This window comes from Rhinopithecus bieti, unplaced genomic scaffold (genome assembly GCF_001698545.2).
Source record: "Rhinopithecus bieti isolate Rb0 unplaced genomic scaffold, ASM169854v2 scaffold_18354, whole genome shotgun sequence".
NCBI lineage: Eukaryota > Metazoa > Chordata > Mammalia > Primates > Cercopithecidae > Rhinopithecus > Rhinopithecus bieti.
Window position 1 is genome coordinate 5342611 of NW_016809835.1, and position 14852 is coordinate 5357462.

The 14852-nt window shown below is 42.0% G+C and overlaps 1 protein-coding gene across 9 annotated transcripts in view; it reads right to left on the minus strand.

The window, feature by feature from the left end:
* Positions 1 to 14852, minus strand: part of GCNT4 (glucosaminyl (N-acetyl) transferase 4) — a 29256-nt gene that overhangs the window by 6764 nt on the left and 7640 nt on the right. The window contains exon 1 of one of the 9 annotated variants that reach the window (XM_017890653.1): positions 1320 to 1335. The exons of the other annotated variants lie outside the window; for them this stretch is intronic. The gene's annotated coding sequence lies outside the window, so the exon portion shown is untranslated. Of the gene's footprint in view, positions 1 to 1319; positions 1336 to 14852 lie in introns of those variants that run through there. 9 annotated transcript variants of the gene reach the window in all.

Here is a 14852-nt window from a genome sequence, read left to right on the forward strand (position 1 = left end):
AAAAAAAAAAAAAAAAAAAAAAAAAAAAGAAAAGAAAAGAAAAGAAAAAAGAAAAAAGAAATACATTGGTTCTGTTTAGCAAGGCGGGACAACTGGAAACAGTGGGGCTTCCAGGCTACAGGTAGATTTAAAAATTTTCTGGTTGACAATTGGTTGAGTTTATCTAAAGACCTGGGATCAACCGAAAGAAGTGTCTGGGTTAAGATAAACGATTGTGGACACAAAAGTTCTTATTTGCAGAGGAAGCCTTCAGGTAGTAGGGCTCAGAGAGAATAGGCTGTACAACGTTTCTCAGCTGACTTAAGAGTCTGTGTTGATGTTAATGCTGGAGAGGTATAATGAAGCACGTCCAACCCCGACTGCCCATCATGGCCTGAACCAGTCTTTCTGTTTAAATTTCAAGAGTGCCCTGGCTGAGGAAGAAGTCCATTCAGACGGTTGTGGTGGGGCTTAGAATTTTGTTTTTGGTTTACAATGTGACTTTTTGGGGCCTTGGGAAAGAGTGGTGGTGAAACTCTGAACTAAAATTACTTTTTTATCCCCCAAGAAAATACAGGCTTATGAGATAAATTAAATTACCTAAGTGATTAGACTTATATCTCTTTGTTTGAAACAGGGTCTTTCTCTGTTGTCCAGGCTGGAAAGCAGTGGTGTGATCATAGCTTACTGCAGCCTCAAATATTAGGGCTCAAGCGATCTTCCAGCCTCAGCCTCCCAAGTAGCTGGGACTACAGGTGCACAAGCACACCTGGTTAATTAAAAAAAACAAATTTGTAGACATGAGGTCTTGCTATATTGCCCAGGCTGGCCTTGAACTCCTGGCCTCAAGTGATCCTTTTGCCTCAGCCTCCCGAAGTGCTGGGATTATAGGTATGCACCACAGCACCCAGCATCATATTCTTATATCCTATTAAGAATAGGATTCCTCTCAGAAAAAATACTACATGGATCTACTAAAAAACACTGAAAAGATATATACCCAAAATCCATAGAGGTTACCTCTGGGTGGTAGAATAACTGGATCTTTTCTCCCCTCCCCCCCACTTCCTTCCTTCCTTCCTTCCTTCCTTCCTTCCTTCCTTCCTTCCTTCCTTCCTTCCTTCCTTTCTTTCTTTCTTTCTTTCTTTCTTTCTTTCTTTCTTTCTTTCTTCTTTCTTTTTACTTTAAGTTCTGGGATACATGTGCTGAACATGCAGGTTTGTTACATAGGTATACATGTGCCATGGTGATTTGCTGCACCTATCAACCCATCATCTAGGTTTTAAGCCCCGCATGCATTAGGTATTTGTCCTAGTGTTCTCCCTCCCCTTGACACTCACCCCACCGATAGGTCCCGGTGTGTGTTGTTCCCCTCCCTGTGTCCATGTGTTCTCATCGTTCAACTCCCACTTATGAGTGAGAACATGCGGTGCTTGGTTTTCTGTTCCTGTGTTAGTTTGCTGAGACTGATGGTTTCCAGCTTCATCCATGTCCCTGCAAAGGACATGAACTCATTCTTTTTTATGGTTGCACAGAAATACCTTTAACGGAAAAGCATTCCTTTCCCCCAAAGGGGTGCGTAGGTGCAAAGCCACTTGGTATGGAGTTTCTGTCAAATCCTAAAAGGGGATGTTGGCCTCTTCCCAGCTGTGATGGGCACTAATAGTGAGGGGAATACTGGCAGGAGGTTGGAGAGGACCACGGGTCCCCAACCTTGGTTCAGCTGGCTTTGGCTTCCTCTGAAAAAAACATCTGCATAACACCCTTGGGCCCCTCCCACTGGGCTCTGCAGGGGTACACCCCAGAGCAGCACAGCCCCAGGGGACACAAGTTGCAGGGGGTGGAGGAACTGGGTCTGACCAGAGTCAGCTGGGCTAAGGCTGGCTGTTATGTTGGCCACATGGTTCCTGGGAGACCAGGCTAGCAATGTCACCTGCAAACACCACACCCAGCACTTTCCCTCTTAAAGCTTTATGGGCAGGAAGTAGGCAAGTGTTTTGCTGCCAGGAAGTGGTCTTACAATTACATTACAAATAATGCCCCACCCACGGTAGAAGCAGTATTTCTCCTTCTACCTGCCCGGGTAGTCAAGGAGGTCTGACCTGTTGCAGAGTTTATTGCCACATAGGCGCAAGTTCCTAGTGATGACAGAACTGAAAAAGCTGTAGCAAGGTTTGATGGCTATAACTCAGGTGAAATATGGTCTATAATAATTCAGTAAAAACCTACTCCTCACTAAAGTCCCAATAGGAATGTTGAATGAAGCATTTCCCTCAAACCATGTTCTTCTCCCAACCCATCCAGGCATTGTTGGAGCCTTCAAGGAAGCAGCAAGAACACAGAGGTGCACCCCAGCTAAGTGGACATGACCGCATTCAGGGACATCCCAGCTAGGTGGGCACAACTGTATTCAGGGCTAAATGGCTACAACCATTAGCGGCTCTTCAACTCACTCTTCTTACCTTAGCAATTAAAAAACCTAGGACTGTCAAAGAAGTACAGATGCTTCCTTTCCCAGGGAAGAAAGGGGAATGGTACATCAAGAATGGGAGGAAGGAGATTGAGAAAAGAACTGAGTAAGGTTGAGTTTAGGGACCAAGAATGCCTGCGCTTTTTTCAGGAACAGGTTGTGGGGCACTGGGGAGAGAGGAAGAAAGGAGCTGGGCTTCAGGATGTCACAGACCTAGGGCTTGAGTCCCTGGACAAACTCTTAGTAGCTGTAAGACTTTGATCAAACTATTTAAGCTCTCTGAAGGCCAGTGTTCTTGTTAAAATTGGGGCTGGACTGCTCTAGGAAAACGTGGCCAGACTGCTTTTTAAAGCAGCTCCATGATCCTGTTCCTCCTCACTGGGCATGACCTCCCAACTGGGGTCTCCAGCTACCCCCACGCTGGTGCTTTCTGGCTGACAGAGGTTTCAGACCTCCCTGGGATGCAGCTCCCAGAGGGATGGGCAGGCCGCCATCTTTGCTGTTTTGCAACTTCACTGTTGATACCTGCAGGTACTGGAAAATCTGAGGTTAGGGACTTCACGGCTTCTTTAAAGATCCTGCCCAGACCTGTGGCTTACTGTCCTGTTTTTCAATCTACCTCCTATTTCTCCACAAAGTCTCAACAAATTCAGTATTTTAGAATTAGTGCCTGAAAGCCTCCATGTAATGCTCTTTATTAATTTTATGGATAGTCATCCCTCAGTATATGCAGAGGATTCATTCCAGGGCCCCCGTGGGCCCTAAAATCTATGCACACTCAAGTCCCACAGTCAACCCTGAGGAACCTAGTATGGGAAAAGTTGGCTCTCCATACACGTGAGATTTGCATCCTGCAAACACTACATTTTCAATTTGTATTTACTTGAAAAAAAAAAAAAAACCTGTGTATAAGTGGACCCCCTGAAGTTCAAACCTGTGTCGTTCAAGGGCCATATTGTAGTTATTATTAATGTAGAATCATTCAATAAAGAGTTGTCACTAGGAGCACTGTTCTAAGTACTCTAGATGTAATTCAGTCCCCTCAAGAGATCGATGAGGTAGGTACTACTGTTATCCCTCTTTTATAAGAAAGGAAACTGAGGCACTGTAAGGCAACTAAATGCCCAAGGTTACAGTTCTAGAAAATGTTTTAAATGGAACCTGAACCCAGAGAGTCTTGCTCCAGACTTGCACTTTTAACCCTTTATGCAATACTGTCTCTTGGAATATAAAGAAAAAATTCTCCGTATTTCCCGCAACAGTTTTAGCACTTGACTAAAATTTCTCATTACCATGTCTTCTCTAAATGTCCTAGAACAGGAACAGGAATGGACTCCAAACATGGTCAAGGAGATCTTCCACCCCGTTTAAGAGGTGATTTCCATGGAGAATGAGCCTGGAGGAATGCTGGGTGAGGAATCACATTCCATTTCTGTAGTGAGAGGCTGAGACCGATCAATGAGCTAATGAAGAGATTAGTCAGTCTTCCAGCCCATAGAATCAATTCAAGGAAGAGAAAGCAAGCTCATCCTGAGGGATTCTGCCATCAGTTACTCCTGTCCCGTATCCTGTCACCAATGATTTTATCGATTCATTTGTTCTTATAGTTACCTGTGACACAATTTAAGCACAGAGAATTGCTAATTGTTTTAGAAAACTTTCTGGCTGAAATTTCTCTTCATGCGGAGAATATTCCCTCTTCAGGCCACCTTAAAGTTCTTAAACTTTGTATTATTACATAGCAGTTTGAGAAATAGGATATGAAGAGCTTATTGATCTAGAAATATTGGGGATTTTGCTTCTGTCTAAAGGCTTACTAAGAAGAATCATCAGTTAAGAAGATCAATATAAAGACGAACTCACTAAAAAGCATCCTGATCTAGTTGAATAAGCTAACATCCTGCTACTGCAGCTCCTTGATTTCAATGAAGTCACTGATTCTCCCTTGGTGACTCGCTCATTGCCAAGCCCAGGGGATATTCTGGAGTGAGACCATTAGGTGGGAGGATGATTCAGTCAGATGCGGTTCCTCGACACTCCCACAGCACTCCAGGAGTCATGCAGAGGAGCAGAAAGACAAGTTTCTTGCCTAGATGACCTTATATTCTTATTGTTCTAGAGGAAAGATTGCAAAAGCAAGTAATAATCAGATTGTGAGCAGGTAAACACAGCAACTATGTAAAACACAAGGAGAGGTGTGACTCAGTCAGAAATCCAATACAAATTGAGGACAAGCATTTCTCAAATAATAATAAGATATGGCCTCTAAAAGGAAAAGAAAAAGAAAAAGATTTTCCATTCCTTTTTATAAAGTAAACACTTTCAGGCTGGGCACAGTGGCTCACACCTGTAATCCCAACACTTTGGGAGGCTGAGGCAGATCGGCCTGAGTGCAGATCACCTGAGATTAGGAGATCGAGACCAGCCTGGTCAACATGGTAAAAATCCGTCTCTACTAAAAATACAGAAAATTAGCCGGGCGTGGTGGCGCATGCCTGTAATCCCAGCTACTTGGGAGGCTGAGGCAGGAGAATTGCTTGAACTCAGGAGATGGAGGTTGCAGTGAGAAGAGATCATCTCAGTGCACTCCAGCCTGGGCAAGGCAAGATTCAGTCTCAAACAAAAAACAAAAAACAAAAAACAAAAACCAAAAAACCAAAACACAAACAAAAAAAACCAAACCACTTTCATTAAAAAAAAAAAAAAAAAAAAATCAGAAAAGTCCAAAAACGAAAATAAAGCTCACCAGGGGCCCACCACCTGGCAATAACATTTTGTAGACAGTATGTCCTTCCAGACTGGTTTTAAGAAACACATTTTTTTTTTTTTGGCTTTGCTTTATAACAGTATCATTAGATAGGCACTGTCTTATCTGTTTCTTTCATTTCACAATATACTATGAACAAGTCCTAACCTAAACTGGGTCTGTCAATTATTACAGAGTAAACAAATCCTAACAGAGATAAACATACTTTTCTACAGGAAAAAAGCCATTCAAATAATATAATTCATGTATCTAGGTCTTCTCCACCAATGCTTAATTAATAAACCCACAGTTCCTGAAGAAGCCCAGAAGTGCAATATTAAAACTGAAAATAACTTTAAAGGTGATTGAGCCCATATTTCTTCTCCTCTAAATGTTCCTAGCCATCATTTAACCCCATCTCATTCCTGGGGTGCTGGGAACACCTTTCCCCCTTTACATATGTGTCTTGGTTCATTCCTGCTGCTATAACGAAGTATCTTAGACTGAATCATTTAGAAACAACAGGCATTTATTTCTCGCAGTTCTAGAAGCTGAGAAGTCCAAGACCAAGGCACAGATTTGGTGTCTGGTGAGGGCTGCCCTCTGCTTCCAAGATGGTGCCTTGCTGCTGTGTTCTCATATGGCAGAGGGCAGAAGGGGAAAGGGTGGGGAGGGGTGAATGAGCTCCCCCAAAACATCCTTTATAAGGGCACCAGTCCTATGCCTTAGGGCTCTACCCTCATGATTTAATCACCATCTATAGGCCCCACTTCTTAATACTCTCACACTGGTGATTAAATTTCAACACATGAATTTTGGGGAACACAGACCATAGCAATATCTGTCCATCCAACTGCCCTCTATCGAGGGATTGGACAGAGGAGGGATGCCCAACCGCCCCTATTCAGATCCCTCACAGTGGCATTCGGTCCAGCCTGGCTCCACACCCCACTCCATGGAGCCTGCTCTGGCTGAAGTCAACAAAAGCCTTCATGTTGCCAGAGTCAGTGACACATACCCGTCCCTTCCTAGTGATTGATGCTAAGAGATAGCACTATTTGCATGATCTTATTCACTGTTCTTTTTTTTTTTTTCAGACAAGGTCTCACTCTGTGACCCACGCTGGAGTGCAATGGCACAATCTCGGCTCACTGCAACCTCTGTCTCCCAGGTTCAAGCGATTCTCCTCTCCTGTCTCAGCCTCCCTAGTAGCTGGGATTACAGGCACCCACCACCATGCCTGGCTAATTTTTTGTATTTTTAGTAGAGACGGGGTTTCACCATGTTGACCAGGTTGGTCTAGAACTCTTGAACTCAGGTGATCCACCTGTCTCGGCCTCCCAAAGTGCTGGGATTACAGGCATGAGCCACCACACCCGGCCTCTTATTCACTGTTCTTATACTCCATTCAATTATCCTATACTCCATTCAGTAAATCTATGAGATAGGTACGATTATCATTATCCTTATCTTTCAGATTGAGAAATCAAGTCAGAAGATAAATAACTTACCTTAGTTCATATAGCTAGTATATTGGAGGAGCAAGGATTTTCAACTATGGTCCAATTTTCAACTATGGTCCAATTTCGGAGCCTACACTACTAACCACAATTCGAGACTGCCTTTCCAGTCTCCTGGCAGTAGTAGCACCTGTTGGTTCTACATCCAAAATGTATTTCAAATCCACCCACCTCTTTCTACTCCATGGGAACCACTCTAATCCAAGCTAGCATCAACTCTTGCCTAGATACAAAATAACCTTACCTGGCTTCCCTTGCTTTCCTCTAATCCATTCTCTGTACTGTAACCAAAATGATTTTTTAAACATACAAATGAGATCACTGCCCCTCCCTAATCCCACTCCCTACATCTAAAACCCTCCACTGGGATTTCACGTCACGTAGAATAAAACAAGAAATTCTTTTCATGGCCATAAAGGCCCAGGCAGTTCCCATGGCTGCCTTACTCTACAAGTTCATCTTATTCTACTCTGTCTTTCTCATAAAACTCTAAGCAACACCAGCCTTCTAAAAGTTCCTAGAACATCCTAGTCTCTTCCTTGCCTCAGGATCTTTGCACCTCCTGTTCTCATGTCTAGACTACTTTTCCTGGATCCTGGCATGACCAGGTGCTCCAGGAAAAGAAACAGATTTCCCTCAGGTCCTCTCTGATAACTCTTTTGTTTTTGAGAGAGTCTCGCACTGCCGCCCAGGCTGGAGTGCAGTGGTGTGAACTCGGCTCACTGCAACCTCCGCCTCCCAGATTAACCCTTCTTAAATCTCTCTATCACGCTCCTTGTTTTCTTCTGAGCGCTTGCTACAAGGAATAGTTACTTCACTTGTTTATTACTTGTCTTGAGACAGAAACATAAGGTCTGTGAAGGCCTCACTCACTACTTTACCCCCAGTACTGAAGACATCCATACCTGGCACAGGGTAGTTGCTCAATGGGACAAAGTCAGAAGACCTAAGCTCTAGTCTAGGCTCTGCCACCAAAAATTCTTCAAGTGACCCTAGTATATCACTTAATTTTGGCAAGTCTTTCTTTCCCATGTGCTAAATGGGATAATGTTTTTTCTATCCCACAGTGCAATTGTGAAAGTCTTATGATGTAGTGCATGTGAAAGCCATGGGGAAAAAGACAACTTTGGTATGCAAATGTCAGGTATGAGGACCTCCACAAGAGGAATGGTTTCTTGGGAAAACTGAGAAAGAGTCAACATGTTTTAAGTTGGTTTTACATTTCTAAAACAGTACGTTCATTATTCCCTTCATTCTGACATTCTAATTATTATTGGGTTTTCACTACTTGACAGCATTCTTTTTTGTTAATATCTGGAGTATAAATTGTTCCTAAAGTTTCAGAATTATGTAGACATACACCTGTCTTGGATTTTGAGAGACAGGAAGCAATGTAATTAATCTTTATAGTTGTTTTTCTCCCCAGTATGCTCGATATTTTTCGAAAGATTAATAACCAAAAAATTTATTTAAAAGACAGCCAAGAGCGCATACAACTAGTTTCATGCAGAGTTACAATTGGCTAAACATGGTCTGTAAGTTTATGTGTTGCAAAAGCTATAAACTTTTCCCATAAGTTCATTATCTTTTACGGGCAATTCTCCAGATATTGCAAAACTGCAATGACTTGTTCTTGCATCTCTGTTTGGCAAAGTCATCCCTAAGGACCATGTAACCCACAAAGCAGTACTGAGAATTCTGCAGCAATGTGAATACACAAACACACCCTCATACAGGGCCTTTGCCAGTGTTCTGTCACTCAGATCAAACATCAGTGAGACTGGCTCAGCTCAGTGCATTGGGATGCCCTCATCTAAAGGAGTTCTGTTTGATATCCCTGTGGAATGTATGACGACTGACAGCTTTCTCTCTAGGCCTGCAATTATGAACGTCATCATCTTCTTTAAATAAAGGACTACTTTACCTGCAAGATTTGGAGAACAGAGACCTAAAGGAAAACACTGAGCATGAAAATAATTCTATCAACCACCTCTATAGATTATAATTCTTCTAGCTAGAAACTTTACTGGATCCTCTCACATTTGGGCAGAAATAAGGGACTTGTAAGATTACACGGGAAATGAGCAACCCACATCAAGAAGTATATACTCAGGCATGGACCTCTCAAGGTCATTGGAAATCTGGGCTGTAGCAATGTAACAACAACAACAACAACAAAAGCACAGAATTTAGCCATGGTCACACCAATTGGGAAACAGTAGACTTGATTCTGGGCTTTATTTCATCTGGTCCACAGGGCAAATATCAAAAGCTGATTGTGTGTGTATCTAGCTGGGCAAAGCTACATGGCTAAAAAGTCTTTAGCAGGAAGTGTAAAGGGCCACATACAATGAAACTGAATGAAAAGTTTTTGTTTTGTAATAGATTGTGACCCTCAATAGGGAGTAAAACATTAACAGTTTTTCTCTAAAGAAAATTCTAAAAAATATCAGAAGATGGTGAATTTCAAAATTAGTTATGCCTTCAAATTTCAGTTTGATGAAAAGCTCACATGAAATGTTTGCTTCTTTTAGATGTAAAGGATTATGAAAAGGGGTGAATGAATGAATACATTAGATCTTTGCCTCTCAAGCTTTATCAAACAAAGAGGTTTCATTCCTTCTTGGGATCCCCGTCTTCTCTGCCCTTCTTACTTAGCTTGACACAACACAAAGCCAAACTACATTTTATGTTTCAGGTTCTAAGTTAAAATATGGGTTGAGAATATTTTGACTTCTTTTCTATAAAGTAGAAAACTGAATTGAAAACATGTCTATTTTGAAAATGTATATTTATCGTACTAAAAAGAAAATAACTTTCTCCACCTAATATCTACATGGTATGCTTTTTCCCCCTCAGAAATTTCTGGAAGCATTTATTTTGGTATTATATGGCTAACTCTGTATTTTTTAACTGGCCAAAACTAATTCCTCAAAGATTCCATGGCTAGCTGAAGAGGTATGGGTAACTGATTTCTACATGTGCATTTAAAGCAGAATCTCCAATGTCCATCACAGAGGCAGCACAGGGATAAACAGACGTGAATCAAGGGGTTTTTTTTGTTGAGACAGAGTCTTGCTCTGTCGCCTAGGCTGGAGTGCAATGGCATGATCTTGGCTCATTGCAAGCTCCACCTCCTGGGTTCATACCATTCTCCCGCCTCAACTTCCCAAGTAGCTGGGACTACAGGCGCCTGCCACCACGCCCGGCTAAGGTCTGTGAAGGCCTCACTCACTACTTTACCCCCAGTACTGAAGGCTAATTTTTTGTGTTTTTAGTAGAGACGGGGTTTCACCGTGTTAGCTAGGGTGGTCTTGAACTCCTGACCTCGTGATCCACCCAGCTCAGCCTCCCAAAGTGCTGGGATTACAGGCATGAGCCACTATGCCTGGCCAAATCAAGGGTATTGATGTTAGAAATGGCCGGAGGCCAGAACACACTCTTCATGAATGGATTAGACACCCTGAGTTTAAAATCATCACCCTTAAAACCCTGAGTTTTAAGTCATGAGAAGAGCTTGCTTGTTTGTTTTCTGGGTTCTTCCAATATGGTGGGAAGCTCAGCTAGAGACTTCAACATGCTTCTGCACTTCCACTGAAAAACTCAGGACTGGCAGCTCTTGGCATGACTTCATCATTTAGCTAAGATCTGTGTGTTTCTTGGCTTAAAATGTACATATTGCTCTCAGATCTTGTGTGCATATTAGACACGATAAAATTAAGACTCAGGAATTCAAAAATTAAGTTAAAAGGATGGAAGAAATAAAAATCTGCAGTGCTTGGGAAAATTCTGCCACAATACGAATTTCAAAAGCAGAGATTTCAACCTACCAAAAGTCAAATGTAGAAATGATTCCAGAAAGCTCTCCAACCGCCATCTCCTGCAAGGATCCCTTCTAGCGATGGTTTTAATTAAGTTAACAGATCTTTTTCTATATGTAGGTTTTATTTCAGGTTAATAAAATGTAAAAAGATTGTTTAGTTTACTAAGAGTCTAAGCCAACTTATATGTCAACTGTATACAAGGCAAAAGTAAAAACCAGACTCTTCAGATTTTCCAACAGATTATGATGTTACAACAGTATGGTCTGGTGCCAGCATAAAGAGAGATCTGTGGGATAAAATCCAGAAACAGATCCATAGGTAAGGGTTTTTATATATGGCTCTGGTAGAGAGCCAGTTGCCTTCCAACATCCATCCTCTCTTCTTTACTAAGAGAACCCTATATTGTTGTGGTAGAAACACGTCTCTTGAAAAGACTCTTCTCTAACTTCTATTGTATAGGAATAAAATATAATGTGGGATTTTGGGAAAGTTTTCCTAAAGGGGCCTATTCAGGTAGGAGGTATGCCATTTTGTCCTTTCTTTTCTTCTTCTTCCACTTCCACTTTTCTGCCTGGAACTCCTACATGATGGCTAGAGTTGCAGCACCCACCTTGAGACCATGAGGAACAGACCAAGAGAATATCAGAGATACCAGGATACCTCAGCCCCCATATCCTCAAGCTACTGAACCAACGCCAGCAAACACCCACTTTGAATTCTTGTTATATGAGAAAAGTAAGCCCTGATATGTTTAAGTAACGTGCACTTTGAAAGATGACCGTAGGAAAAGGAAATGCTTAACTAACATATACATACGCACATCCAGGAGCCAAATTAAATTTAAATCAGATTAAAGTGGCTACTTATACAACAGTACCTTCCTATATATAGCCAAGTGCAAAATAATGTGTCTTAAATGATACTGAACTTCTCATCCATCTATATTTAGAGGCAGATGGAGGCTTTAGGTAAACATCTGAAGGAAAGCAGATGCCAAGATTTACCAAATTAACTCTGATGTTGGCAAGAACTGTGCAGTCTGCTCGCCATGCCTCAGTTAAGCACTCTTTAGCTTATGGCAAACCTCCTCTGTGTATGGTTTCTAGTCATAGGCAGGGGACAGGTCACATAATCCCTGAAGATCACTTGCAGGTGGGCTGTCTTCTTGAGAGTGTGTTATGTAACAGGGGACTTTGGAACCTGCTTTTCAACAAATAGCTATCAGTATCATGTAGATATCAACTCAACAAGTACCATGTTGAATAGTTCTGAGCCACCCCTGAATGTGCCCCTTTTCCCTCCAGTTGCTGCCTGACCCCATTCCTCTTCTTTCTGCCCCACACTGGACCCCCTCCACGTTACCTTCCTGCTTTACTTCTGTGTACATCATACAGGTTTAGAATTTAAAGCTAATGGTTCTGAACTGAACTCCTGAGTCTGCTGCTAATAAGATGTCATTAATCTAGTAGCCTTCCGCCTCCTCATCTGTGAAAGAGGAACAAGGGCACTGACTCACATGGTTACCGTGATGACTAAATGAGCTAATGCACTGGGCACATTTTAGCAGGAAAAACAGCCTGGCACAGGGCTGGATGATGGTAAGGGATCAAAAGCATTTGAAGCAGCCCAGTGTCATTGACCAGTGGCCATTCTGTAAACAACGACTGGGCTTCAGCTTCAGCATGCTACGTGTACTCCCGCACTCAGACACCATCTCCAAAGGCAACAGCCATGGATTTCCGCTGGGTAGACTGGTGCAGAAACATCAAAGGTTTCCACGATTCTCATGGTCAAGGAAGAATCAGACAAGGGCCCACTTGTACTATTTTACAGTTTTCTTCAGGTTTGACATACTTTCAAAATAAAAATGGATTTTTTAAAAAAAGAGAATCATAGGGATAATGGGGAGAGGACAGAATGAAAGTGCTTTAAATCTCTGCCTCATATTAGGATTCAGGCAACACATTTTTAGTAGCACAGTTTTGAATATTTTTTAGGTCTAGTGTCATGCTGTCTTCTTGCTATAACCTATACTTTCCAAGTATTATCTAGTTCACTTCTTTGTTATAAAAATAACTTTTCTTGTTTCTTATTTATGAATTAGTTGATGAACATATTCTTTTTTTTCTATTATGGTGGTGAAATATGCATAACATTTACCACTTTAGTCAATTTTAAGTGTATAGTTCAGTGGCATTAAGTACATTCATATTGTTGTGCAACCATCACCACAATCCGTCCACAGAACATGTTCATCTTCCCCATCTGAAACTCTATACAAATTAAACACTAACCCCACAATCTCCTGCTTCTGGGCCCTGCCAACCACTATTCTACTTTCTGTCTCTACAAATTTGATTACTCTAGGCATCTGTATAATAGGAATCAAACAATATTTGTCCAATATTTGACTGTTCTATTTTGCTTAACATGTCTTCAAGGTTCATCCATGTTGTAGTGTGTGTCAAAATTTCTTTCCTTTTTAAGACTAAATAATATTCCATTGTATGTATACATTACATTTTGGTCATCCATTCATCTGTCAGTGGATACTTGCTTCACTTCCATCCTTTCAGCTATTGCGAATAATGCTGCTATGAACATGGGTGTACAAATACCTGTTTGAGTTCCTGCCTTCACTCTTTTGAGAATATCTCCTATATAAACCTTATATTCTTAGATATCCAATTTCTATCCTGGTTGCCTATCCATCCCACAAACATTTACTGTGTGCTTGCCATGTGTTAGAGAGGCACTGTGTTAGATTCTGGAGAGATGCAACTAGAAACTCTACTGCCTGCACAAATGCAAAGAGAAATAAACAGTGAGGTTCTAGGTAACTGATAACACAATCCAAGAAATTCCAGTTATTTTGTCACATTCACATTTGAATTTCTTTTCTATAGAAATTTTCCAGAAAAGACAAGTCACTAGCTAGCATTTGGATTTTTTTTTTTTTTAATTCAGGGATTTTCTTGCCATGATGTTGAATTGATATTCAATTCAATGAAAGATGTTCGATTCAATGTTCAACATCAGTTGAAATGATGTTCTTCCTTTCTGAGGATCTCTTCTCCAGTTCTGCATCCCATCTTTCAGCTCTACAATCATTCTATTATGTTTTTTTCACATTGTAACTTTGCAACCTAATTGGTGTCTACCTTGTGTATCCTTCCATTTCTTTCTTCTGACACATCTGCCATACGTCTCTCTGAACTTGCCAGCCTCAGAGGAGGGCAAGAGGGTTGCTGGAAAGGCTAAAGGAAGAAGGAACCTGGTAGAAGGTGATGGCTGGGCAGAATGAGCTCCTCCTTGTTCCACTGAGGTAGAATGTGGGGCTGTAGAGAAAGGACACAGCACAAATATTGCAAATATGCTGCAGTGACACAGACAGCAGGACAAGGAAGGAAAAAAGGAGCCTTGGAAAGCACAGGAACTTTGCTAGGTATTGTTCCTTCTGGTCCTGGGCCAAACTGTCCACCCTCTGCTGCAGTCTGAACGAGCTGCTCTCGAGTGGACTATCCAGATCCTGCAGATGACCATGAGAAATGTCAGGGCTCGCGGACTCTTGGAAACAGGTCTAACCTACCCAAGAGCAGACAGGCTGACTGGACAAGCCCGGGCACAGCCAAGAAGCAATTCCTGCCAAAGGGTCATCCTTGCCAGTTTTCCCCTTAACTAGATTAGAAAAAAGCCCAGAAGACCCACAAGAGAAGATGGGGTTGCACAGGGGAGGGAAATGAAAAGAACAGAAGAGCCGGAAGCACAGAGGATTCCTGGGGAAGGAGTTAAGAATATGCCACTCCAAAATATGCCGCTGTGATACTGACTTTTGAATTAAGGGTACTTGAAAAATAGCAGGTACAAGAACATTCTGCCCTTCGTGCTGTTTCTTAAAAGCAGGAGATGAAATCCTTATGTGAAATGAGAATGTTGACAGACAGTCTCCTTAACAGTCTTGTCAAGGACAGAAAGTTGTGGCCGAGAAAAATTTGTACAAACTTTTGTTACACAACCCTTATCCTCCTACCCGCTTCTCCCAGTTAACTACCCTAGCCCAGGCCTCTTTTTGCCTTGCTACATTTTCATAATTTCCTACTCTTTCTCCAATCCACTATATAAGTGTTCAATTCTCACTGCATCTCTGGGGCTTCATTTCCTTATGAGGGCTCCCCTGTCTCATAAGACTTACATTAAATAGGCCGGGCGCGGTGGCTCAAGCCTGTAATCCCAGCACTTTGGGAGGCCGAGATGGGCGGATCACGAGGTCAGGAGATCGAGACCATCCTGGCTAACACGGCGAAACCCCGTCT